Genomic DNA, 27978 nt, shown 5'->3' on the forward strand with positions numbered 1-27978 from the left:
GTTTGATTATTATGGGATCTTCGACTATTGATTGGAGGCCGTTGATTAGAGGCCATTGATTGGTATGAAATTTGACTCAATAGAGACGACTTATCAATTTTGGCTCGCGTACAGTGCACACGTTGGCTTTGGTGTTAGAAAGACGGTTTTATATCATCATGCAGGTTTGTTTGTAGTAAGGAAGGATTGCGATAGCCTGACAAGAGAGATGTCTTTGTTAGCAACCATAGAGCTGAGACCAGAATAGATTGCAAAGCAAGGATCTCTCTTGTATTGAAAAATGAAAAATTTGTCATCCATAAATTTGTACAAGATCATAATCACCATTTACAACCACCGGAGATAACACACATGTTTGCATCACATAGAAAGATAATTGAAGTCCAAGCGCGTGAGATTGATCTAGCTGATGACTCTAGATTGAGACAAAAATCAACATTTCAACTCATGAGCAGACATGCATGCGGGGCACAAAGCTAATCTTGGATACACGCTTGGATGTAAAAAATTATCTTAAAGCAAGAAGACAAATAAGTATGGTGTATGGCAAGGCCAGATGTCTTTCATAATATTTTCAACGACAATTGTTGGAGAATCCATCTTTTTTTCATGCATACCAGATGGATATAGAAGAACAAATCACCAATGTGTTTTGGTGTGATACAAATATGGTGTTGGATTGCGGATATTTTGGGGATATTATGTATTTAGATACTACCTATTGTACCAATCATGCTAATAGGCCATTTGCTCTATTTTCCGGATTCAACCTCCATATGGGTTCAATGATTTTTGATGTTGCACTATTGTATGATGAGACTATTGAATCATTTAAATGGTTGTTTGAGACATTTTACAAGCACATAGTAAAAAAAACATAGACTGTCTTTACGGATCAAGATCAGGCAATGTCTAGAGCTCTTGCTGAAGTGATGCCTGAGACTTACCATGGTTTATGCACGTGGCACTTGTTGCATAATGGAATTAAACATCTTGGAAATTTGATGAAAGGAGGCAGTTATTTTTTAAGAGATTTTAAGAAATGCATGTATGAGTTTGACACTAAAGAAGAATTTGAGGCAACTTGGAAGTACTTGGTCAATCAATATAATCTTCATGAGAATAGGTGGATCAAATCAATTTATGTTATAAAAACAAAATGGGCTTCGTGTTACATGAAGAAAGCATTCACACTTGGTATGTGAAGTACCCAACTTAGTGAGTTTGAATGCTCACTTCAAATCTTGCATGAAACCAAATGTGGATATTATACAGTTCTTAAAACACTTTGAATAAGTTGTCGAGGAGAAAATAGGGAACAAATTAACTTGTGAGTATGAGTCCAAACACAAGCTTGCAAGGTTGAGATATGAGACATTTCCGATATTAATACAAATGGGAAAGGTTTACACACATGTTGTATTTGATTTGTTCCAGAACGAGTTTAAGTTATTCTTAGCAATGAGCATACTAGAGAGAAATGAATCTCACACTTTATGCAAATATACCATATCATTATGGAAAACCATGAAAAATCTTGGAAAGTATCATTTGACCGTGTTTCATCATCCATATCTTGTAGTTGTAGAAAATTTGAAACATTTGATATACTTTGGTCACACACATTAAAAGTGTTTGAAGCAAATGATGTTAAAGTTGTTCCTAATGAGTATATTTTAAGAAGGTGGACATTAGAAGCTCGTTGTGGTGTTGTGCAAGATTTGAGGGGGAAAGAGGTAGAAGGAGATCCAAAATTATCAATCATGCAAAAATGTAGAAACGTTGTTTCTAAATTCATTAGAGTAGCAGCCGAAGCATCTCCTTTTGAAGAGTGTCTTGAGATTGTAGATAACAGAGTAGATTTATTGAGTAAACAATTAATGGAATTTCACTTACAAGCTAGAAACAATAATGGTGATAATCTGAATCCGTGACTTTTAACGTTACGCAACCTAATGGATCCAAGATACGACTTGGCTCAAAAGGACAAAAGAGACATAAAATTTGGTAACAAGTTATCTTTCTTAAGGAGTATCTTGTTCGGCACCTCCAACTTATGAGTTCCCTCAAACACAAGATGGCCAATTTATTTTACAGTATTCTTGATTATAATTTCACATGTCTCACTATGAATATGACTGCAGAATTTTATAGAATTGTCTACAGAATTTTGTATAATTTGGTTGTAGAATTTGAATGAATTTTGTATAATTCTGCTGCATAATTTTGACGGCATAAGTAAAATTATTCTATATAGCTTTGTAACATACATGCATGATTTTGTAACGTTCAGCTGTATAATTTTGTAACATTCTGCTGCAAGATTTTGTTATATTTGATTGCATAACTTTGTTAAATTAGAATGAATTTGACTGCATAATTATATTTTGGCTAAATAATTTGGTGATGATATTGATTATTTTGTACTATTATGCAGGCACCTTTCAATGATGCAAACATTAAAACAATGGATTAATTGATTCAACAACTACCTAAAAAATTTGAGTTGTTTGATGATAATATTACTTTTTGGTACTTATATTATTTTGATATTGATGTGTATTCTGGTTTTTTGAAATAGTAAAGTTCAATCCAACTAACTAGAGAGAATCACAGTTATAGTTCATACAATGTGTAGTCTATGTATTTTGTGAATTACAAAGTTATGTTGATTTATAACATTCTGCTAGAAATATATTGCAGAAAGTGATGTTAATAGAAATTAGTAACATAATCTCCATCAATTATTATGTTTTACATTGATATCAATTATTTGAAAAGTTATGCAGAATATTAATTAATTGGATATCAATTATTTGAAAAGTTATGAAGAATGTCAAATATATTACCCTGATATATTTATACAAATGTAAGCATAAATTTGTAACATAATCTCCCTTATCCATGCAATTCAATTGGCAATATGAATTTATCCATTTCAATGCTAGACTATATAATATAAGTACCATTCAATTGACAACTTTTATATAATGAGTTAGACTATATAAATTTATCTGTATATGTGATCGGTAAAATAGCAAGTGTACTATTTTGCCTCTGTAGTAATAAAGGGAAAATTCCCCGAATATCGATCTCAAGGACTGCGTGATATTATAGAGTTAGTAGGAATTCAATTAAACAAAAAGCCTTGGGGTTTTTGGTTTTTATAATTACGAATTAAATTGCAAATAAACTTAAAAAGGTTGATTTGGCTAAATATGAGTAACATGTCAGGATAGGTGTGTGCATTAACATGTAACAATTCTGAACCCTTATTTCACTAACAAAATTCAACTTATCAATTACCGGTTCTTAAGGGTATTTGCTCCTAAGTCCTTAGTGGGCAAACCTTTGAACATTGAAATCCTAATCCCAAAGTCCTTCGAAATTAGTGATCAAATCAAGTATTATTATAATCAAGAACAATCCGGTTACTATAGGGTATCCCTAGTCCTAGGTGATATCTACTATAGTATAATGGTATAAAAACCCTAACAATGGAGGTCAATCCTAATTGTCAGTCATAAATCGATCCAGTTGGTCCGACGAGGAAAGCGTTAAAAACCTTATACCATTAAATTGAACGTGAAAGAGAAATATGTTATTGAAATTCGGAATTCAAAATCATCACAAATGTTAATCAGGGACACCCCCTAGCATTGGGGGGTTTAGCTACTCATATCATCCAAAGAAATTACAAAGATATCAAATAAAGACATTACAATAGAGATGATGAACTTTGATCTTCAATGGCTTCCGCTCATGAGAGTTCTCTGTTCTTCTCCAATTGCATAGGCTTCTTTTTCAATCCTTCAATTCTTCGTGTGGCAAAAAAGATCCCTAATTCATCTTGAAAACCCTCCTAAATAGTACAGACTCACTTAAGTTGGTTGGAAATCTCAAAAACACCCTTGCAGACAAACCACTGAACAAAATCACAAAAATCACTAAAATCAACGTCAAACCTAACACGGGCCGTGTTGAGCAACACGGGCACCCGTGTTGGTCCCCTGTCATATTATTTTTATTGTTGAGTCCCAGGATGTGTAACACGGGCACCCGTGTTGCTTCACTGTCTTCCTTTCTCTCAAACTTCGCTCCCAGCTCTCTTCCTGACACGACCCGTGTTGAGCAACACGGCCACCCGTGTCAGGCCTCCTGAAACATGTTTTCTGAACTTCCTCGAAACTCCGAGTTTTGCACTGATTTACTCCGATTTCTCCATATTAGTCTGAAAACATTAAAACATACAACCAAAGCATAAAATGGCAAATAATGAAATAAAACACTAGATAATATAACTTAAAGATACTTAAAAACAATGATAAATATATGTGTGAAAACCACTGATCAATATGACATTAACAATTTATAATTAGAGCTAGACTAAATAAGTAAGAATTGATGTTCCAATTCAATTGAAAATCAAATGTCAACTTTTTATTCATAAATTTGCATTACATTGATATGGACCATAAATTGATCCTCTTAAATGAATTTATACATGAAAAAATAAATTGATCCTCTAAAACTATTATCTTTCTAAAACTTTCAACAAGTGTAGTGTAGTGTTCCTAAATCTATTATGTTCCTTTATCTTCTGCTTCATAGTGTTCTGCTTCCAAGTTGCAAAAATTCACATGTGTGTTCTTTCGAGTTGCAGAAATTCACAAGTAGTGTTGACATAAATTCATCAAATTTTCTTCTTCATTCTTCAGAAGTATTTGTCCTGCATAATACAAATATATCAGTTCCAATGTTGACATGAATAAAATAAAGGTTAAGAAATTTACAATTGAATTCGACTCATAACCAAACAAGAACCACTTAATTCAACTCATAATCGGAATTCGACAATTTTTCAAATTAGATCTGATGATGACGGCAAGACGATGACATAATGTCGGCATAAATGCATCAAACTTTCTTCTTCATTCTTCAGAAGTATTTGCCCTGCATAATGCAAATTGAAATATATCAGTTCCAATTTTGACATGAACAAAATAAAGGTTGAGAAATTTACAATTGAATTCGACTCATAACCAAACAATAACCATTGAATTCAACTCATAATTGGAATTTGACAATTTTTCAAATTGGACCTGATGATTGTTAGAACAAGATTTGTTCTGATCAATTATCTTAGTTTTGATGATAACAATAATATGAATTTTGCTTAAGATTATATGGTACTCTAATCCAATGCAATTTCCTTTTCAGGAAATATATAAAGAGTACGCATAATTCAACGCTCAGAAGCTTTGTCTCAAAGGGTTCAGCATGCAACATCAGAACATGGTCTGGCAAGACATCAGAAGATGGTCGAAGCAGAATCAGAACATGGGTCTATGGAAGCATCAGAAGAACAAGAGAACAGAAGCACTGAAGTACTGATGGTATCACGCTCAGAAGCACTTCAAGGTCAGAAGATCAGAAGATGCTATGCACCAAGCTGTTTGACTCTGATGATATTCAAATGTTGTATTCACAAACATCAGATCAGAAGAAAGTACAAGTGGCAAGCTACGCTGACTGACAAAAGGAACGTTAAAAGCTATTAAAGGCTACGTTAGTAGACACAGCGTGAACAAGGCTCGAGGTAGTTGACAAAAGCGTATAACATTAAATGCGATGCTGTACGGAACACGCAAAGCATTAAATGCACTCAACGGTCATCTTCTCCAACGCTTATAAATATGAAGTTCTGATGTGAAGCAAGGTTAACAATTCTAACGATTCCGCACCAAAACAACTCAAATTAACTTGCTTAAACTCTGTTCAAATCAAAGCTCAGAATCTTCATCTTCATCAAAGCTCACTACATTGCTGTTGTAATATATTAGTGAGATTAAGCTTAAACGTTAAGAGAAATATCACAGTTTGTGATTATCGCTTTTAAGAAGCAATTGTAATACTCTTAGAATTGATTACATTAAGTTGTAAGGAACTAGAGTGATCGTGTGGATCAGAATACTCTAGGAAGTCTTAGAGGTTATCTAAGCAGGTTGTAACTAGAGTGATCGTGTGGATCAGTATACTCTAGAAAAGTCTTAGAGGGTATCTAAGCAGTTGTTCCTGGAGTGATCAGTGTGTGATCAGAAGACTCTGGAAGACTTAGTTGCTGACTAAGTGGAGAACCATTGTAATCCGTGCGATTAGTGGATTAAATCCTCAGTTGAGGTAAATCATCTCTGCGGGGGTGGACTGGAGTAGTTTAGTTAACAACGAACCAGGATAAAAATAACTGTGCAATTTATTTTTATCTGTCAAGTTTTTTAAAGCTACACTTATTCAAAACCCCCCCCCCCTTTCTAAGTGTTTTTCTATCCTTCAATTGGCATCAGAGCGCCGGTTCTAAGGTGCAAGCACTTAACCGTGTTTAGAAAAGATTCAGGAAGAGAAAAACGCTTCAGTAAAAGATGGTTGATGAAAGTGAAAAGTCTACACCTGCATCTACATCTGGCTCTGCTGAGCAATACAACGGTAACAATGGTTATACTAGACCGCCGGTATTTGATGGTGAAAACTTTGAATACTGGAAAGATAAACTGGAAAGTTACTTTCTTGGTCTAGATGGTGATCTATGGGATCTTCTGATGGATGGTTACAAACATCCAGTAAATGCCAGAGGCGTAAAGCTGACAAGGCAAGAAATGAATGATGATCAGAAGAAGCTCTTCAGGAATCATCATAAATGCAGAACTGTTTTGCTGAATGCTATCTCTCATGCTGAGTATGAGAAGATATCTAACAGGGAAACGACCTATGACATATATGAGTCCTTGAAAATGACTCATGAAGGAAATGCTCAAGTCAAGGAGACCAAAGCTCTAGCCTTAATCCAGAAGTATGAAGCCTTCAAGATGGAGGATGATGAAGACATTGAAAAGATGTTTTCAAGATTTCAAACTCTTACTGCTGGATTGAGAGTTCTTGACAAGGGATACACCAAGGCTGATCACGTAAAGAAGATCATCAGAAGCTTACCCAGAAGATGGGGTCCTATGGTGACTGCATTCAAGATTGCAAAGAATCTGAATGAAGTTTCTCTGGAAGAGCTTATCAGTGCCTTGAGAAGTCATGAAATAGAGCTGGACGCAAATGAGCCTCAAAAGAAAGGTAAGTCTATTGCATTAAAATCCAATATCAAGAAATGCACTAACGCTTTTCAGGCTAGAGAAGAAGATCCTGAAGAATCAGAATCTGAAGAAGAAGATGAATTGTCCTTGATCTCCAGAAGGCTAAATCAACTCTGGAAGACCAAGCAAAGGAAGTTCAGAGGCTTCAGAAGTTCAAAGAAATTTGAACGTGGAGAATCGTCTGATGACAGAAGATTTGACAAGAAGAAGGTCATGTGCTATGAATGCAATGAGCCTGGACACTTCAAGAATGAATGTCCAAATCTTCAGAAGGAAAATCCCAAGAAGAAGTTTCATAAGAAGAAAGGTCTTATGGCAACCTGGGATGAGTCAGAAGATGATTCAGACTCTGAAGATGAGCAGGCTAACTGTGCGCTGATGGCGACAGAAGATGACGGATCAGAATCTACATCAGAATCAGATTCTGAAGAGGTATTTTCTGAACTTACTAGAGATGAGTTAGTTTCCGGTCTAACTGAACTTCTGGAACTCAAGTCTCAGATAAGTCTCAAATACAAAAAGCTGAAAAAGCTATTTGAATTTGAAACAAAGAAGCTTGAGATGGAGAATTCTGAATTAAAAGAAAAACTTTTAAAATTATCCAATAATGTTGGATCTCCTTCTGATTCAGAAAAATCCACTCCTAGTCTAAACCATATTCTGAAAGAATATGACTTAAGCTTCAGGAAGTTCTTATCTAGAAGTATTGGCAGAAGTCAGCTAGCTTCTATGATATATGCTGTGTCTGGAAACAAAAGAGTTGGCATTGGTTTTGAGGGTGAAACCCCATACAAACTTGAACCTGTTGATGAAATGAAATTCACATACAAGCCATTGTATGATCAGTTCAAGTATGGCCACTCTCATGATATTAGGCACACTTCACATGCTCAAAGTTTTCACATAACACACACCAAAAAGCATGTGACACAACCTAGGAAATATCATGAAACTCACATTAAAAATTATCATGCTGTTCCTCCTATTGCTTACAATGTTAAACCCAAGTTCAATCAGAACTTGAGAAAATCTAACAAGAAAGGACCCAAAAAGATGTGGGTACCTAAGGATAAGATTATTCCTATTGCAGATATCCTTGACTGCAAAAAGGACAAAGCACAACATGTCATGGTACCTGGACTCTGGATGCTCACGACACATGACAGGAAGAAGGTCTATGTTCCAAGACCTGGTGTTTAAGTCTGGAGGAGAAGTCAAGTTTGGAGGAGATCAGAAGGGCAAGATAATTGGCTCTGGAACTATAAAGTCTGGTAACTCTCCTTCCATTTCTAATGTACTTCTTGTAGAAGGATTAACACATAACCTCTTATCTATCAGTCAATTGAGTGACAATGGTTATGATATAATCTTCAATCAAGAGTCTTGCAAGGCTGTAAATCAGAAGGATGGCTCAATCCTATTTACAGGCAAGAGGAAGAACAACATTTATAAGACAGATCTGCAAGATCTTATGAGTCAGAAGGTGACTTGTCTTATGTCTGTTTCTGAAGAGCAGTGGGTCTGGCACAGAAGATTAGGTCATGCTAGTTTGAGAAAGATTTCTCAGATTAACAAACTGAATCTTGTCAGAGGACTCCCTAATCTGAAATTCAAATCAGATGCTCTTTGTGAAGCATGTCAGAAGGGCAAGTTCTCCAAACCTGCATTCAAGTCCAAGAATGTTGTTTCTACCTCAAGGCCATTAGAACTCTTGCACATTGATCTGTTTGGCCCAGTCAAAACAGCATCTGTCAGAGGGAAGAAATATGGATTAGTCATCGTGGATGATTATAGCCGCTGGACATGGGTAAAATTCTTGAAACACAAGGATGAGACTCATTCAGTGTTCTTTGATTTCTGCATTCAGATTCAATCTGAAAAAGAGTGTAAAATCATAAAGGTCAGAAGTGATCATGGTGGTGAATTTGAGAACAGATCCTTTGAAGAATTCTTCAAAGAAAATGGTATTGCCCATGATTTCTCTTGTCCTAGAACTCCACAGCAAAATGGAGTTGTAGAACGAAAGAATAGGACTCTGCAAGAAATGGCCAGAACCATGATCAATGAAACCAATATGGCTAAGCATTTCTGGGCAGAAGCAATAAACACTGCATGCTATATTCAGAATAGAATCTCTATCAGACCTATTCTTAATAAGACTCCTTATGAATTGTGGAAGAATAGAAAGCCCAACATTTCATATTTCCATCCTTTTGGATGTGTATGCTTTATTCTGAACACTAAAGATCATCTAGGTAAGTTTGATTCCAAAGCACAAAAGTGTTTCCTTCTTGGATATTCTGAACGCTCAAAAGGCTACAGAGTATACAATACTGAAACATTGATTGTAGAAGAATCAATCAATATCAGGTTTGATGATAAGCTTGGTTCTGAAAAACCAAAGCAGTTTGATAATTTTGCAGATTGTGATATTGATATATCAGAAGTTGTTGAGCCAAGAAGAAACGCATCAGAAGCAGAGCTTCTCAGAAGCAAAGAATCGGAAGATCAAGTATCAGCTTCTCTGGAGAATCTAAGCATATCTGAAGAACCATCTGTCAGAAGATCATCCAGACTCATCTCTGGTCATTCAGAAGATGTCATTCTTGGAAAGAAGGATGATCCAATCAGAACAAGAGCATTCCTTAAGAACAATGCAGATTGTCAATTAGGTCTTGTATCTTTGATCGAGCCAACTTCTGTTGATCATGCTCTAGAAGATCCAGACTGGATAATTGCTATGCAAGAAGAACTGAATCAGTTTACAAGGAATGATGTTTGGGATCTTGTTCCTAGACCAGATGGATTCAATATAATTGGTACAAAATGGGTCTTCAGAAACAAGCTCAGTGAGAAAGGTGAGGTGGTAAGGAACAAAGCCAGACTGGTGGCTCAGGGTTATAGTCAGCAAGAAGGGATTGACTATACAGAAACCTTTGCACCAGTGGCCAGGTTAGAATCTATTCGTCTATTAATTTCATTTGCCACTCAACATAACATCACTCTCTATCAGATGGATGTTAAGAGTGCCTTCTTAAATGGTTATATAGATGAAGAAGTTTATGTCCATCAACCTCCTGGTTTTGAAGACTCTATGTCTCCTAATCATGTTTTTAAATTAAAGAAATCGTTATATGGATTGAAACAGGCTCCCAGAGCTTGGTATGAACGCTTAAGTTCTTTCCTTCTGGATAATGGTTTCACTAGAGGAAAAGTGGACACTACTCTCTTTTGTAAAACCTTTAAAAGGGATATTTTAATTTGTCAAATATATGTAGATGATATTATTTTTGGAACATCTAATGCTACACTTGGAAAGGAGTTTGCTGAGTCTATGCACGCTGAGTTTGAAATGAGCATGATGGGAGAACTCAAGTATTTCCTTGGAATACAAATAAATCAAACATCAGAAGGAACGTATGTTCACCAAACCAAGTATGTGAAGGAACTTCTGAAGAAGTTTAATCTTCTAGACTGCAAAGAAGCCAAAACTCCTATGCATCCAACATGCATCCTAGGTAAGGATGAGGTAAGTAAGAAGGTAGATCAGAAGTTATACAGAGGTATGATTGGATCTCTTCTATATCTGACTGCTTCTAGACCTGACATTCTGTTCAGTGTTTGTTTGTGTGCTAGATTCCAATTAGATCCTAGAGAATCTCATTTAACTGCTGTTAAGAGAATTCTAAGGTATCTGAAAGGTACTACTAATGTTGGCTTAGTTTACAGAAAATCTAAAGAATACAACTTAGTAGGATTCTGTGATGCTGACTATGCTGGAGACAGAATTGAAAGAAAGAGTACTTCAGGAAGTTGCCAATTTCTTGGAAGTCATTTGATCTCCTGGTATAGCAAGAAGCAAGCAACTATTGCTCTATCAACAACAGAAGCAGAATATGTCGCTGCTGCTGGTTGTAGTACACAGATGCTCTGGATGAAGAGTCAGTTAGAAGATTATCAGATATTTGAGAGTAACATTCCTATATTCTGTGATAATACTTCTGCTATATGTTTATCTAAGAATCCTATTCTTCATTCAAAAGCTAAACATATTGAGATTAAACATCATTTCATAAGGGACTATGTTCAGAAGGGTGTTATATCTTTAAACTTTGTTGATACAGACCATCAATGGGCTGATATTTTTACAAAACCCCTGGCTGAAGATAGGTTTAAGTTCATTCTGAAGAATATCAGTATGGATTTATGCCCAGAATGAGAAGATGAGAAGTTCTTATGTATGAGTATCTTCTGAAATGAAAATGGATTATTTTTTTCGGAAGTTCTGATTGAAATCTTTTAGAAATTATGATTCCGTTATTACTAACGTTTCATTGTCTAAGTTGATTCAGAACCTCTTTTAAAGCAAAACAGCTGTAACGTTTTATCTCGGGATGGTAAACCTGTCGTTACTATTCATGGATAAGCGCGCGTGCAGTTGAAGGGACGCCGACCATAGGTAACTGTGCTAGTCACCTCATTTGTCTTTATTATCTCTCCTCACGTCACGTAACATTAAATGCTTTTCATCATTTACTCTCTTTCAGTTTTTCTTTATATTCTTCAAACATTTTTCCTTCCCTCTCATATTTTCTCTATTCACTCTATCTTTTTGCTTTCATATCAAACCCTACCCGTTCATTATCTGCAAATCCATCATGAACTCCTCATCAAGCCCAGGAAACCATGGAAAAGATCAAAACAACAAGAGGAAAGCTGTTGAAACATCTCCCTCCAAACCCAAAAAGATAAAGATCACCTATGACCCTCTCAAGGTGAATCCTTTCGAAGCAATGTTATCTGGAAACTATTCTAGACGTGTGTTTCAACCCCCTGGTGAAAGCCCTCCATCATCTCCATCTTCTTCCTCATCCTGTTTCCTTCTAGACTCAACTTCCTCTTCATCTAATCTTTCCTCTCCCTCAACCCATTCCGAAGAAATCTCTTCATCCTCACCCGCTGAGAATGTTGTCTCTGATAAAGATTGTGGAAGATCTGCATCAGAACCAAGTCTCCCTGACCCCTCGCCTGAAAGCCCAAGAAGCAGTCAATGAGGCGTTTCTCTCCTTCATGGCATGCTGGCACAGACTTTGTCTTAGCTAGGGTCTTAGGATTTGGTCTTAATAGTTTTTCTTTCCTTGTTGCATCTGCTTGTTAAAAATCTTCTCTTGTAATCTGTTTTGATTATCAATAAAAAGTTTCCTTGATTTACATTCCAGTGATTTTATTTGTCGTTTTATTCATCTGAATTTTTTTTTTAAATATTCTTTTTGATGTTATGACAAAAAGGGGGAGAAGATAAATGATAAATGATTTGATTAATCTATCAGTTGCTGGGTAAAGCTCCCACACATTTACTAACAAGAACTGCAAGTTCTATATGGTTTAAGTGTTTTGCAGGTATAAAGAAGTGAAGAGAATCTTCAAAGCAAACACAAGAAGCTAAACCATGGAAACTGAAGCAAGCTAAGTGCTGTCAAGCTTCAGAAATCAGAAGCAAGAAAGAAGAATGAATCAGAAGCACTGATAATAGAATTTGATCCATATTTGTCTATTTGATCTGACAAAATTCTATTTGCTTTGATACATTATTTTAGCCTATATGGCTCTGATACATATAATGTGTTCTAATATACATTTTATGTTCTGACTTGTTCATGCTGACTTTTGTCGTTTAGTTTTTTGTTCTGTAACATTTCAGGATGTAGAGATGCTCAGATGATGCTCTGGTACATTCAACAATGTTCTGATACAAATCTAGCATGAAGTGATGTTGGTAGAAATTCAAAGCTCTGAAGCTATCCGAGGGAAGCAGAAATCAGAAGCTGTGAATGTTCTAAAGATCCAGAAAACTCAAGTTCTGAAGCTGTCCTAAATGGAAGCAGAAATCAGAAGCTGTGAATGTTCAGAAGATCAAAGAAATTCAAGTTCTGAAGCTGTCCTAGATGGAAGCAGAAGTCAGAAGCTGTGAATGCTCAGAAGATCAAAGAAATTCAAGTTCTGAAGCTGTCCTAGATGGAAGCAGGAATCAGAAGCTGTGAGTGTTCTAGGGATCTAAAGAAATTCTAGTTCTGAAGCTGTCCAATGGAAGCAGAAGTCAGAAGCTATGAATTCTCTAAAGACAGAAGCTTATATGATCGTCTCTACCGAAATAATCAGGGAAGTCTTTTATTAAAGTTCTTCGAGTATTTATTTCAGGGGGAGATTATTTATCTCAGGGGGAGATTGTTAATCTCAGGGGGAGACATATTCATATGCTTATGCTATAGCTGTGTAATTTGTCTTTTGCCGTCTATTCTTTCTGATCGCAAATTCATATCATTTATATATGTTTTTGTCATCATCAAAAAGGGGGAGATTGTTAGAACAAGATTTGTTCTGATCAATTATCTTAGTTTTGATGATAACAATAATATGAATTTTGCTTAAGATTATATGGTACTCTAATCCAATGCAATTTCCTTTTCAGGAAATATATAAAGAGTACGCATAATTCAGCGCTCAGAAGCTTTGTCTCAAAGGGTTCAGCATGCAACATCAGAACATGGTCTGGCAAGACATCAGAAGATGGTCGAAGCAGAATCAGAACATGGGTCTATGGAAGCATCAGAAGAACAAGAGAACAGAAGCACTGAAGTACTGATGGTATCACGCTCAGAAGCACTTCAAGGTCAGAAGATCAGAAGATGCTATGCACCAAGCTGTTTGACTCTGATGATATTCAAATGTTGTATTCACAAACATCAGATCAGAAGAAAGTACAAGTGGCAAGCTACGCTGACTGACAAAAGGAACGTTAAAAGCTATTAAAGGCTACGTTAGTAGACACAGCGTGAACAAGGCTCGAGGTAGTTGACAAAAGCGTATAACATTAAATGCGATGCTGTACGGAACACGCAAAGCATTAAATGCACTCAACAGTCATCTTCTCCAACGCTTATAAATATGAAGTTCTGATGTGAAGCAAGGTTAACAATTCTAACGATTCCGCACCAAAACAACTCAAATTAACTTGCTTAAACTCTGTTCAAATCAAAGCTCAGAATCTTCATCTTCATCAAAGCTCACTACATTGCTGTTGTAATATATTAGTGAGATTAAGCTTAAACGTTAAGAGAAATATCACAGTTTGTGATTATCGCTTTTAAGAAGCAATTGTAATACTCTTAGAATTGATTACATTAAGTTGTAAGGAACTAGAGTGATCGTGTGGATCAGAATACTCTAGGAAGTCTTAGAGGTTATCTAAGCAGGTTGTAACTAGAGTGATCGTGTGGATCAGTATACTCTAGAAAAGTCTTAGAGGGTATCTAAGCAGTTGTTCCTGGAGTGATCAGTGTGTGATCAGAAGACTCTGGAAGACTTAGTTGCTGACTAAGTGGAGAACCATTGTAATCCGTGCGATTAGTGGATTAAATCCTCAGTTGAGGTAAATCATCTCTGCGGGGGTGGACTGGAGTAGTTTAGTTAACAACGAACCAGGATAAAAATAATTGTGCAATTTATTTTTATCTGTCAAGTTTTTTAAAGCTACACTTATTCAAACCCCCCCCCTTTCTAAGTGTTTTTCTATCCTTCAATGATGACGGCAAGGCGATGACAAGACGAAGAAAACCAAATGAGACTACTGGAGGCAGCAACAACAACAAACCAGTGGTGGCCGGAGTCGAAAATGAATGAACCATCGGAGGCGGCAAGTGGAAGTGGCAATTTTAGTAGATGACGGTAAGGATTTAGGGATTTATGGGTTCGTAACAATTTTATTTCTCCCTTTCTTGATTCCAAATTCTCTCTTTTGATTCTAAATTTATTTGTTGAAACAAATCACACGTGGAAACATCTTAACATTTTGATTGATCGTACGACTGAGAAATGTTGCAAGTTACTCTAACGTTCCTACGTGAACGTTAGAGAATCTGTTCCCTTCTTTTTGCTGCTAACTTTTTTAGAAACGGTGATAAAACTTGAAAACGCTTGTTGATTGTTTTGTATTTTAAAATTTAAATTGAAGTTATTTTTTAAGCCCTCGATAAAGGAGAAAGATTTGAATTGAAACAGATGGTATCATGGTCATCAAAGTTTTCTCCATCTCCGGATTTATCCCTTTAAGGCTTAAACATAGGTGACAAAGTAATGTGGATCCTTATAATCAAAGTAACATCATTATCACTCATATACACATAGAAGGGAACTCTTGTGTTGATTATTTTACAAATATAGATCTCAATACAAGTTCTATCATATTGTTTTACTCCATTCTAATAGAGATTAGGAGGGATTTTGTAAAGAATAAATTAAGTATATATTTCTTTAGATTTTCTACTTCTTGATGGGTTAACTTAGTTATTTTTTGTTCCTTCGTAACATCTTTCCTTTTCAATATATGAGCCTTTATTCAAAAAAGGATGTCATTATTGATAAAAAGATATTAGAAGGATAATCACACAACATGAGGAATTCATTGTGAAGCATGTGTATAGAGAAGCGAATGCATGCTGATGCATTGGCCAAGGAGGGGTGTAATAAGAAGTTCTCTAGAGTTTATAATGAAGCTCCTATTTTTGTCAAGTCCATGTTGGACATGGATGAAGGATAGAAAAACACTTAGAAAGGGGGGGTTTGAATAAGTGTAGTCTAAAAACTTGAAAGATAAAAACAATTTGCACAGTTATTTTTATCCTGGTTCGTTGTTAACTAAACTACTCCAGTCCACCCCCACGGAGTGATTTACCTCACCTGAGGATTTAATCCACTAATCGCAACAGATTACAATGGTTTTCCACTTAGCCCACGACTAAGTCTTCTAGAGTATCCTGATCACAACCTGATCACTCTAGGAACAAATGCTTAGACACAAGCTAAGACTTTCTTAGAGTATCCTGACCACCACGTGATCACTCTAATTACAACTGCTTAAACACAAGCTAAGACTTCCTAGAGTATCCTGATCAACACTTGATCACTCTAGTTACTTACAAATTAATGTAATCAAATAAGAGTTTTACAATACTTCTGAAAAGCTATAATCACAACAGTGATATTTCTCTTAACGTTTAAGCTTAATCTCACTAATAAATTACAACAGCAATGTAGTGAGCTTTGATGAAGATGAAGTTTCTGAGCTTTGATTTGAGCAGCGTTTTAGCAAGTTAATATTCACAGAAATCGTCAAGAATTGGTAACCTTGCTTCTCATCAGAACTTCATATTTATAGGCGTTTTGAGAAGATGACCGTTGGGAGCATTTAATGCTTTGCGTATTCCGTACAGCATTGCATTTAATGTTTCACGCTTTTGTCAACTACCTCGAGCCTTGTTCACGCTTTGTCTACTGACGTTGCCTTTAATAGCTTCCAACGTTCCTTTTGTCAGTCAGCGTAGCCTGCCACCTGTACTTTCTTCTGATCTGATGTTTATGTATACAACATTTGAATATCATCAGAGTCAAACAGCTTGGTGCATAGCATCTTCTTGTCTTCTGACCTTGAAGTGCTTCTGAGCGTGATACCATGAGAACTTCAGTGCTTCTGCTTCTGCTCTCAAGTTCTTCTGATGCTTCCATAGACCCATGTTCTGATTTTGCCTTGACCATCTTCTGATGTCTTGCCAGACCATGTTCTGATGTTGCATGCTGAACCTTCTGAGACAAAGCTTCTGAGCGCTGATTTGTGCATACTCTTTATATATTTCCTGAAAGGGAAATTGCAATGTATTAGAGTACCACATTATCTCACACAATATTCATATCCTTGTTATCATCAAAACTAAGAATATTGATCAGAACAAATCTTGTTCTAACAATCTCCCCCTTTTTTATTATGACAAAAACATATATAAATGATATGAATTTGCGATCAGAAAGAGCAGACGGCTAAAGACAATTTACACAGCTATAGCATAAGCATGTGAATATGTCTCCCCCTGAGATTAACAATCTCCCCCTGAGATGAATAATCTCCCCCTGAAATTAATACTAGAATAATTTTATAAATAAAAGACTTCCCTAAGTATTTCAGTAGAGACGTTCACGCATGCTTGATCTTCAGAACATTCATGACTTCTGATTCTTGCTTCCATAGGACAGCTTCAGAACATTGAATTTCTTTAAATCCTCAGAACATTCACAGCTTCTGACTTCTGCTTCCATCGGACAGCTTCAGAACTTGAATTTCTTTGATCTTCAGAACATTCCCAGCTTCTGACTTCTGCTTCCATCGGACAGCTTCAGAACTTGAATTTCTTTAGATCTTCAGAACATTCACAGCTTCTGATTCTTGCTTCCATTGGGACAGCTTCAGAGCTTGAATTTCTTCTTACATCACTTCATGCTAGATTGTATCAGAATATTGTTGAATGTACCAGAGCATCATCAGAGCATCTCTACATCCTGAAATGTTATAGACCAAAACTAAACGACAAAAGTCAGCATGAATGAGTTAGAACATAGAATATGTTTCAGAACACATAATATGTATCAGAGCCATATAGAATGTATCAGAACAAATAGACATAATGTTTCAGATCATATTCTATCATTAGAATATCTGAACATTCTTCCTTCTTGCTTCTGATTCTGATTCTGAAGCTTCATAGCACTCAGCTTGCTTCAAGAATCCAAGAACTTGATTCATCTTGTTGCTTCTTATATTGATCTTGAATCTTCAATTCCTGCATCAACACAACTTAAAGCATAGAACTTTGCAAGTTCTGTTAGTAATGTGGGGCCTTTTTACCCGGTAACTGATAATATTAATCAGATCATTTATCATATATTTTCTCCCCCTTTTTGTCATAACATCAAAAAGAATATAAAAGATTCAGATGTAGAAAACGACAAAGGAAAGAAACAGAATAATTTTTCATTGATTAGTCAAACAGAATTACAAAAGATGTATGCAGAACCAGCAGATGCAACAAGGAAAGAAAACTACAAAGACTTAAAGACTACAACCCTAGCTTAGACATAATCTTAGCTAACATATCATGAATCCCTGCGGTGTTCTTAGTTTGTCTAGCCATGAAAGCTTGAAACTCTGCATGCCTGTCCAGACTGGAACCTCCACTGTAAGAGAATGCATGAATTCAAGGAGGAAGTGAGAGACAGTTCTCAGGAAGAGAGCTAATGTCTCAAACGGGGCTTTCCCTTAACATAGAAGTCAAGAACATGATCCTTAACTTCATCCAATATTTCAAGAAAGTCTTCTTCCTTTGGATAAATGTTGATAACAGCATCACAGAAGAGATCTGACTTGAGACTTCTTGGAATCTTGAGAGATCCGTCTTGAAATCAATGTTAGCGATCCCCGAGATTTGTTTCTCAACCTGGAACCAGACAACCCTTCCAACCGTTCTATTCAAATAGATCGACCACCCTTCCATTTCTGATGGAGAAAGGTAGCGAGTTCTCAGTGGAGAAACCTCTTGAGAGGAATTTAAGGACGGATTCATGGTGACTGCTAGGTTGAAGATGAGCAAACTAGGGTTTATGCAAAATGCAGATAGAGAGAGAGAGAGAGAGAGAGAGAGAGAGAGAGAGAGAGAGAGAAATAGAGGGAAAAGAAACGTTTGAAGAGTATTAACAGAAAAAATAAAAGGAAATGATGGATAGCATTTAATGTTACATGACGTGAGGAGAGATAATAATGACAAAAGAAGTGATTAGCACAGTTACCTAAGTAGGCTTCCCCTCAACTGCACGCACGCTTGTCCAGAAATAGTGAACACGTGTTTACCATCTGGATAGCCAGTTACAGCTGTTTTACTTTAAAAGAGATTCTGAGTCAACTTAGACAATGAAACGTTAGTAATAACAGAATCACTACTTCTAATTGATTACAATCAGAACTTCTTATAAAAGAATAATCCAATCTCATTTCAGAAGATACTCATACATAAGATCTTCTCATCTTCTCATTCTGGGCATAAATCCATACTGATATTCTTCAGAATGAACTTAAACCTATCTTCAGCAAGGGGTTTTGTAAAGATATCAGCCCATTGATGGTTTGTATCCACAAAGTTTAAAGATATAACACCCTTCTGAACATAGTCCCTTATGAAATGATGTTTAATCTCAATATGTTTAGCTTTTTAATGTAAAATAGGATTCTTAGATAAACATATAGCAGAAGTATTATCACAGAAAATAGGAATGTTACTCTCATATATCTGATAATCTTCTAGCTGACTTCTCATCCAGAGCATTTGTATGCTACAACCAGCAGCAGCAACATATTCTGCTTCTGTTGTTGAGAGGGCAATTGTAGCTTGCTTCTTGCTGTACCATGAGATCAGATGACTTCCAAGAAATTGACAACTTCCAGAAGTGCTCTTCCTTTCAATTCTATCTCCAGCATAGTCAGCATCACGGAATCCTGCTAAGTTGTATTCTTCATATATTCTGTAGACTAAACCAACATTAGTAGTACCTTTCAAATACCTTAGAATTCTCTTAACAGCAGTTAAGTGAGATTCTCTAGGATCTGATTGGAATCTAGCACACAAACAAACACTGAACAGAATGTCAGGTCTAGAAGCAGTTAAATATAGAAGAGATCCAATCATACCTCTGTACAACTTCTGATCTACCTTCTTACTTACCTCATCCTTACCTAGTATGCATGTTGGATGCATAGGAGTTTTGGCTTCTTTGCAGTCAGAAAGATTAAACTTCTTCAGAAGTTCTTTCACATACTTGGTTTGATGAACATACGTTCCTTCTGATGTTTGATTGATTTGAATCCCAAGGAAATACTTGAGTTCTCCCATCATGCTCATCTCAAACTCAGCCTGCATAGATTCAGCAAACTCCTTTCCAAGTGTAGCATTAGATGTTCCAAAAATAATATCATCAACATATATTTGACAAATTAAAATATCCTTTTTAAATGTTTTACAGAAGAGAGTAGTGTCCACTTTTCCTCTAGTGAAACCAATTTCCAGAAGGAAAGAGCTCAAACGTTCATACCAAGCTCTAGGAGCTTGTTTCAATCCGTATAATGATTTCTTTAATTTGAAAACATGATTTGGAGACATTGAGTCTTAAAAACCAGGAGGTTGATGGACATAAACTTCTTCATCTATGTAACCATTTAAGAAGGCACTCTTAACATCCATCTGATAAAGAGTGATGTTGTGTTGAGTGGCAAAAGAAATTAATAGACGAATAGATTCTAACCTGGCCACGGGTGCAAAAGTTTCTGTATAGTCAATCCCTTCTTACTGACTATAACCCTGAGCCACCAGTCTGGCTTTGTTTCTTACCACTTCACCTTTCTCACTCAGCTTGTTTTTGAAAACCCATTTTGTTCCTATAATATTGAATCCTTTAGGTCTTGGAACAAGATCCCAAACATCATTCCTTGGAAACTGATTTAACTCTTCTTGCATGGCAATTATCCAGTCTGTATCTTCAAGAGCTTGATCAACAGAAGTTGGCTCGATCAGAGAAACCATACCTAATTGACATTCAACATTGTTCTTGAGGAATGCTCTTGTTCTGATAGGATCATCTTTCTTTCCAATAATGACATCTTCTGAGTGAGCAGATGTGAGTCTAGATGATCTTCTGATAGTTGGTTCTTCAGAAATTCTCAGATTTTCCAAGGATGCAGCAGCCTGATCTTCTGATTCTTTGCTGCTTAGGTTTTCAGCTTCTGAAACTTTTCTTCTTGGTTCTTCAACTTCTGAGATATCAATATCAATATCTGCAAAATTCTCAAACTGCTTTGGCTTTTCAAGACCAAGCTTATCATCAAACCTGATATTGATTGATTCTTCTACAATCAATGTTTCAGTATTGTATACTCTGTAGCCTTTAGAGCGTTCAGAATATCCAAGAAGGAAACATTTTTGTGCCTTAGAATCAAACTTACCAAGATGATCTTTAGTGTTCAGAATAAAACAAACACATCCAAAAGAATGAAAATATGAAATGCTGGGCTTTCTGTTCTTCCACAATTCATACGGAGTCTTATTTAGAATAGGTCTTATAGAGATTCTATTCTGAATATAACATGCAGTGTTTATTGCTTCTGCCCAGAAGTGCTTAGCCATATTGGTTTCGTTGATCATGGTTCTGGCCATTTCTTATAGAGTCCTATTCTTTCGTTCTACAACTCCATTTTGTTGTGGAGTTCTAGGACAAGAGAAATCATGGGCAATACCATTTTCTTTGAAGAACTTCTCAAAGAATTTGTTCTCAAATTCACCACCATGATCACTTCTGACCTTTATGATTTTACACTCCTTCTCAGTTTGGATCTGAGTGCAGAATTCAAAGAACACTGAATGAGACTCATCCTTGTGTTTCAAGAACTTTACCCATGTCCAGCGGCTATAATCATCAACGATGACTAATCCATATTTCTTACCTTTGACAGATGCTATTTTGACTGGGCCAAACAGATCAATGTGCAAAAGTTCTAACGGCCTTGAGGAAGAGACAACATTCTTAGACTTGAATGCAGGTTTGGAGAACTTGCCCTTCTGACATGCTTCACAAAGAGCATCTGATTTGTATTTCAGATTAGGGAGTCCTCTGACAAGATTTAGTTTGTTAATCTGAGAAATCTTTCTCAAACTAGCATGTCCTAATCTTCTGTGCCAGACCCATTGCTCTTCAGAAACAGACATAAGACAAGTCACCTTCTGATTCTTAAGATCCTGAAGATCTGTCTTATAAATGTTGTTCTTTCTCTTGCCTGTAAATAGGATTGAGCCAGCCTTCTGACTTACAGCCTTGCAAGACTTTTGATTGAAGCTTATATCATAACCATTGTCACTTAATTGACTTATGGACAATAAGTTATGCGTTAATCCATCTACTAGAAGAACATTAGAAATAGAAGGAGAGTTACCAGACTTTATAGTTCCTGAGCCAATAATTTTTCCCTTCTGATCTCCTCCAAACTTCACTTCTCCAGCAGATTTAAGCACCAGGTCTTGGAACATAGACCTTCTTCCTGTCATGTGTCGCGAGCATCCAGAGTCCAGGTACCATGACATGTTGTGCTTTTCCTTCTTTGCAGCCAAGGATATCTGCAATAGGAATTATCTTCTCCTTAGGTACCCACAATTTCTTGGGTCCTTTCTTGTTAGTTCTCCTCAAGTTCTGATTGAACTTGGGTTTAGCAGAATATTTAACAGGAGGAACAGCATGATATTCTTTAGGTTTGTCAGCATGATATTTCTTAGGATGTGTCACAAGCTTCTTGGGGTGAACAGTGTTAAACTTCTGTGCATGTGAAGTGAGCCTAATATCATGAGCATGGCCATATTTGAACTGATCATACAATGGCTTGTATGTGATCTTCAGATCATCAACAGGTTCAAATTTATGTGAGGTATCACCCTCATAGCCAAAACCAAACCTTCTGTTTCCGGAAACACCATATATCATAGAAGCAAGATGACTTCTGCCAATACTTCTAGATAAGAACTTTCTGAAGCTCGAGTCATATTCTTTCAGAATATGATTCATGCTAGGAATGGATTTTTCTGTTTCAGAAGGAGATCCACTATCTTTGGATAGATTTAAAACTTTTTTCTTCAGTTCAGAATTTTCCAATTCCAGCTTCTTAGTTTCAGATTCAAACTGCTTTTTCAGCTTTTTGTATTGGATACTAAGATGAGCCTTGAGTTCCAGAAGTTCTGTTAAACTGGAAACTAACTCTTCTCTAGATAGTTCAGAAAATACCTCTTCAGAATCTGATTCTGATGTAGATTCTGATCCATCATCTTCTGTAGCCATCAGCGCGAAGTTGGCTTGCTCTTCTTCAGAGTCTGATTCTGATTCCGATTCAGAATCATCCCATGTTGCCATAAGACCTTTCTTCTTATGAAACTTCTTCTTGGGATTCTCCTTCTGAAGCTTTGGACACTCGTTCCTGTAATGTCCAGGCTCATTGCACTCATAGCAGACAGCCTTCTTCTTGTCAGATCTTCTGTCAGATGATTCTCCTCGTTCAAATCTCTTTGAACTTCTGAAGCCTCTGAACTTCCTTTGCTTGCTCTTCCAGAGTTGGTTTACCCTTCTAGAGATCATGGACAGTTCATCTTCTTCTTCAGATTCTGATTCTTCAGGATCTTCTTCTCTAGCATGAAAAGCGTTAGTTCATTTTTTAACATTAGATTTTAATGCAATAGACTTACCTTTCTTCTGAGGCTCGTTTGCATCCAGCTCTATTTCATGGCTTCTCAAGGCACTGATAAGCTCTTCCAAAGAAACTTCATTCAGATTCTTTGCAATCTTGAATGCTGTTACCATTGGACCCCATCTTCTGGGTAGGCTTCTGATAATCTTCTTTACATGATCAGCCTTGGTGTAGCCTTTATCCAGAACTCTTAATCCAGCAGTTAGAGTTTGAAATCTTGAGAACATCTTCTCGATATCTTCATCATCCTCCATCTTGAAGGCTTCATATTTCTGGATTAGAGCAAGAGCTTTAGTCTCCTTGACTTGAGCATTTCCCTCATGGGTCATTTTCAATGACTCATATATATCATGGGCAGTTTCCCTGTTAGATATCTTCTCATACTCAACATGAGAGATAGCATTCAGCAAAACAGTCCTACATTTATGATGATTCTTGAAAAGCTTCTTCTGATCATCATCCATTTCTTGCCTCGTAAGCTTTACGCCACTAGATTTCACTGGATGTTTGTAACCATCCATCAGAAGATCCCATAATTCACCATCTAGACCAAGAAAGTAACTTTCCAATTTATCTTTCCAGTATTCAAAGTTTTCACCATCAAATACTGGTGGTCTAGTATAACCATTGTTACCACTGTATTGCTCAGCAGAGCCAGATGTAGATGCAGATGTATTTGTTGGAATTTCACCAGCCATCTTTTACTGAAGCGTTTTTCTCTTCCTGAATCTTTTCTAAACACGGTTAAGTGCTTGCACCTTAGAACCGGCGCTCTGATGCCAATTGAAGGATAGAAAAACACTTAGAAAGGAGGGGGGGTTTGAATAAGTGTAGTCTAAAAACTTGAAAGATAAAAACAATTTGCACAATTATTTTTATCCTGGTTCGTTGTTAACTAAACTACTCCAGTCCACCCCCACGGAGTGATTTACCTCACCTGAGGATTTAATCCACTAATCGCAACAGATTACAATGGTTTTCCACTTAGCCCACGACTAAGTCTTCTAGAGTATCCTGATCACAACCTGATCACTCTAGGAACAAATGCTTAGACACAAGCTAAGACTTTCTTAGAGTATCCTGACCACCACATGATCACTCTAATTACAACTGCTTAGACACAAGTTAAGACTTCCTAGAGTATCCTGATCAACACTTGATCACTCTAGTTACTTACAAATTAATGTAATCAAATAAGAGTTTTACAATGCTTCTGAAAAGCTATAATCACAACAGTGATATTTCTCTTAACGTTTAAGCTTAATCTCACTAATAAATTACAACAGCAATGTAGTGAGCTTTGATGAAGATGAAGTTTCTGAGCTTTGATTTGAGCAGCGTTTTAGCAAGTTAATATTCACATAAATCGTCAAGAATTGGTAACCTTGCTTCTCATCAGAACTTCATATTTATAGGCGTTTTGAGAAGACGACCGTTGGGAGCATTTAATGCTTTGCGTATTCCGTACAGCATTGCATTTAATGTTTCACGCTTTTGTCAACTACCTCGAGCCTTGTTCACGCTTTGTCTACTGACGTTGCCTTTAATAGCTTCCAACGTTCCTTTTGTCAGTCAGCGTAGCCTGCCACCTGTACTTTCTTCTGATCTGATGTTTATGTATACAACGTTTGAATATCATCAGAGTCAAACAACTTGGTGCATAGCATCTTCTTGTCTTCTGACCTTGAAGTGCTTCTGAGCGTGATACCATGAGAACTTCAGTGCTTCTGCTTCTACTCTCAAGTTCTTCTGATGCTTCTATAGACCCATGTTCTGATTCTGCCTTGACCATCTTCTGATGTCTTGCCAGACCATGTTCTGATCTTGCATGCTGAACCTTCTGAGACAAAGCTTCTGAGCGTTGATTTGTGCATACTCTTTATATATTTCCTGAAAGGGGAAATTGCAATGTATTAGAGTACCACATTATCTCACACAAAATTCATATCCTTGTTATCATCAAAACTAAGAATATTGATCAGAACAAATCTTGTTCTAACAATGGATAGTGTAGGTTTTGTAACCTCCTTCGAGGGTATTTCTTAATTTTTTTTGTTAGGCTTATACCCTCATCAACACTAAAAAAAATGTGATTATTGAGAATAATTTTTTTTGTTAGGCTTAGGCCCTCATCAACACTAAAAGATGGTGATTATGATCCAATGAAGTTCAATATAGTTTTTTCCTATAATGTGATGAAAGAGGAAATTTTTGGTGAAGATGGTGATTTTCTTCATGAAGAGCTTGTTGCAAGGTTTTTGGTATTGTGAATGTAGTTGATGTTTTAATTGAGGGCGTAGGTTTGGAGGTTTCTAATCCTCTAGTTAATGAGGAAGCAATGGTCAGGAAAAGGAAGTTGATATGGCTTCTTATCATTCCAATGGTGTTCCTTTGAATGAAGATATCATGCCCTTCTTGGAGGTTGAAGATGATGGTGACTTGGTTACTAAAGTACATGGCACATATCACTTTGTTTGTGGTTGGGAATAGTCGAATACTTGTCAAAGTTTGAGTGGCAGTGGTGGAAAGTCTAACCTAGTTGGTCTTATCCCTAGGTCGGTTGAAAGGATGAAGGGTCTTTTTCAATATGTCTCTTTGTTCTCTTTGAGGGAAGAAGTAGAACACCATATTTCCATGCAAGTCAACTTAGATAGAGTAGATAAAGGAGAAAGTAAGTCTAATGTTGGAAAATTTTTATCATGTTTTGATGTTTTGCGTAATGTAGCTTCCCCTAATCTCAATTCAAGGTGTGTGTCACCAGATTCATATTTGGGCATATTGCTTTCACGTAAATTTTCTTTGCATGGTGATACTTCAAAAGCTCAATGTGATCAGCGCATTATTTCCTCACGTGGAATTTTAGCCAATCCAAATCATTATTCCTCTTATGGACTCGTGTTTAATGCAACGAGCACAAACTATTTTTCGAGTTCAATATTTAATTATTCCTCTTAGCAGCCTAACTCACTATGTGAGTTTATGGTTTTTGAACATTCTTCTTAAAGGGGTGCTAATCTTATTTCTAAGGAGGGCCCTACTTCATGGCCTTTGATGGGTTATAAAAAGTCTTAAGATCAAGACATCTCACTTAAATCCCTCATCCTAATTCATTTGTTTCTCATGTAGGTGTTGATTCTAATGTACGGGTAATTGGATCGTGAACTAAGAAAGCTTAGTTCCCACCCATATTTCTCATAATATTTCCCTCTTCCACTAAGGTGGGTTTTTGAGATTTTATTCTCTCTCTCTCTCTCTCTCTCTCTCTCTCCTGATGGCAAAGACTCTCCTTTAGCACTGGATATATCCTTGCTCAGACTTGTCCTTCTAAGGTGGTGTCATCCCATTCCCAGAAGTCAAAGATTAGATTAGGGTCCCCTAAAGATGTTTACCTGTAGGCTGCTCATCCTTTAGAATTCTAGATGTTAGACTCAGACCCGTATCCTATTATAGACTAGTTGATCCAGGTATTCCCCACTATTTCTCGAGAGTCAGGTATGGCTAACACTTTTGCTATTTATTTTACTTTTATTAGTGTTTGCATACATGATAGTATTCCTATGCTGATTCCAAAAGGAGGTTTAAGTTGTATGGGACTCTCTTTGTCGTTGTGTTTAGATGATTATGTAGTTCCCGCTCCTTCTCATCAGAAGATAACAATATTGATCTTATCAAATTTTCCTAATGTAGTATATAATTTTGTTGCTAATAGGGTTCTTAAGGTTACTAAATAGTTGGGTTGCAAACATTTGGTGAGTGATGAGACTGTTGTGAAAGATATTGTGTCTTTGTAAAAAGAAAGATAGGAAAAAATAGATTTTCGGTCGACTAGGGGTAGGGGTCAATGTTAGTGTGTTCCTTTAATATTAGAGGGTTGGGGAGTAGTGTCAAGATAAGGAATGTTAGAGAGCTCATCCTTGTTAATTCCCTAGAGTTTGTGGCCATCCAAGAGACTAAGCTTTTAGCGATCTCTAATTCTCTTATCCATTCCCACTAGGGAACTCATTATGTGAGTAGATTTTTATTCCTATAGAGGGGAATAGTGGTGGTCTTATTTCGATTTGGTGTAGTTATAAAGGTAAAGCATTTTTCTCCTTTTTTGGTTTCGAGTTCCTTGGTATTTTCCTTGAGTGGGATAATAGAAGTCTGTTTGTTTTGTGGTTAACATGTACTCTAAATTGTTGTTGGCGGATAAAAGGGGGACGTGGGATCATCTTTGTTTATGCAAATCCATATTTAGTGGTGACATTTGATATGTCTTTGGGGATTTTAATGCAACATTGTCCTAGAACACGTAAATAGGTAGTGTTGGTGCTTTGGTTTCATCGTGAAATGTTGAATGTCTTGCTTTCTCCTCTTTCATTACTCAGATAGATTTGTTTGATCTTCTCCTTTTTGGTAGAAAGTTTACATGGTTCCAACCTCGTGGTGGAGAAATTAGTAGGATCGTTCGCCTTTTGGTTTTTGATGGGTGGTTAGATGCTTGGGGGCCCTCTGCTCAATGGGCCCTCCCTAGAGATGTGTCTAATCATTGTCATATTATTCTTAAGTACGGTCATCAGTCTTGGGAATATAAACCTTTATGGTTCAATAATCATTGGTTATCTCATCCTGACTTCCATGATTTGGTCTCTAATTCTTGATTATCCTCTTCCAATGCCGGTTGGAAGGATTTTACCCTCTTGGGTA

General features: G+C 36.6%; 1 pseudogene; it reads left to right on the forward strand.

Annotated features, from left to right (window-relative positions):
* The first annotated feature begins 11 nt into the window (after positions 1-11).
* Positions 12-27932, forward strand: LOC131605310 (protein FAR1-RELATED SEQUENCE 5-like; annotated as a pseudogene).
* The last annotated feature ends 46 nt before the right edge of the window (positions 27933-27978 follow it).

This window comes from Vicia villosa, linkage group LG5 (assembly GCF_029867415.1).
Source record: "Vicia villosa cultivar HV-30 ecotype Madison, WI linkage group LG5, Vvil1.0, whole genome shotgun sequence".
NCBI lineage: Eukaryota > Viridiplantae > Streptophyta > Magnoliopsida > Fabales > Fabaceae > Vicia > Vicia villosa.